Below are 1,479 nucleotides of genomic sequence, written 5' to 3'. Positions count from 1 at the left end.
TAATTAGGCGACCTATGTGCCTGCCACGCCCATTGCATGTGAGCACGGCAGAGACTACCTGCCACGTCACGGCCCACGGCGCGATCAAAAGGGTCACGCGGTGCAAAGGAAAGGGTTTTTAAAAAAATATCTTTAAAAAAGGTTTAGAATTAAAAAAAATTCGTAAGAGGGTCCTGGCCTGACCTGACCTTTCGTCTTCAGAGATGCAAGAAATTGAAGTTCCCCTTGTAGCCGCGTATGCTGAGTACATATGACAGCATCGAGGAGCTATACTTTCTGAAACCGTGTTGTACGGGCACTACAGGAAAGCTAAAAATTGCCGAGTGTGTCGGTGTTTTAGACCGGCAACCCGCCTAGGGGTACCCTAGGTGGTCTTTTATGCGGTAAGGGTCGTCGAGAATCAAGGAATAAATGGTGATGCAAGGAACACGATTTAGACAGGTTCGGGCTGCTAGATCGCGTAATACCCTACGTCCTGTGTGTTGGTTTGTATTGATCTTGGGGATTGATGAATTGGAGTTGTTCTTGGGTGTCCTGGGCTTGGTGTTGAGGTATGACCTTGAGGTCTGACCTGCCGAGCTAGGTACCCCTGCCCTCCTTTATATAGTCCAAGGGGCAGAGTACTAGTCGGATTATAAGGAGGAGTCCTAGTAGGAGTACTCGGGACTAGTCCTAGTCGGATTACAGGGGAATCCTAGTAGGAGTCTGACTTCTTCCTTCCTTGCGGGTACTGGGGATGTATTCCCGTCAGAATGTATTTTTTTTGCCGAGTGTTTTTTTTCGAGCACTCAGCAAACAAGCTCTTCGCCGAGTGCCAAGACAAAAACACTCGGCAAATAAAAAACACACGGCAAATCGGGGCTTTGCCGAGTGTCAAATAAAAAACACTCGGCAAACCACCCTCTTTGCCGAGTGTCAAAAAAGACACTCGGCAAAGAAGGGGGTTTGCCTAGTGTTTTTTTTGACACTCGGCAAAAAAATAATTTTTTTTCCTCTTTTCACCATGAAATTTTTCCTACTCCCCACATACAACATGTGGTACTCCATGTTAAAATTTGGTATATTTTTGGATTTATTTGCTATATTTATTTAATTAATTGCATTTCAAGAAAATTTTTGGTGTAAGTCAAATTTGAACTGCAAGTGATTCAAATTATGGAACAAAATGAGTAGAAAAATGGTACTCATGTGTATTTGACCCAATTTGAGACCTGACCCATGAAATGAAAAGAAATTTCGAACATCTTGTTCAGGAAACACGACCATGAACGTGTGGCAGTAGTATTTTTAAATTGCAAAAAAACAAGCAAAGTCTGAGCATCATGAGATTTGGCATGATGTGATGATATAATACGTGGAGGCTGTGGAAAAAAATTGAGAAGGTTTTGCACATTTCATCATGTACATGATTACAAACCGCAAGCATCACAGAAGAAGAAGTAGTAACTTTGACAGGATTCGATGAGATTTAGAGTCGAA

This window comes from Setaria italica, chromosome IX (assembly GCF_000263155.2).
Source record: "Setaria italica strain Yugu1 chromosome IX, Setaria_italica_v2.0, whole genome shotgun sequence".
Classification (NCBI taxonomy): Eukaryota; Viridiplantae; Streptophyta; class Magnoliopsida; order Poales; family Poaceae; genus Setaria; species Setaria italica.
The sequence above is the reverse complement of the archived record's forward strand: the minus strand, read 5'-3'. Positions refer to the sequence as shown.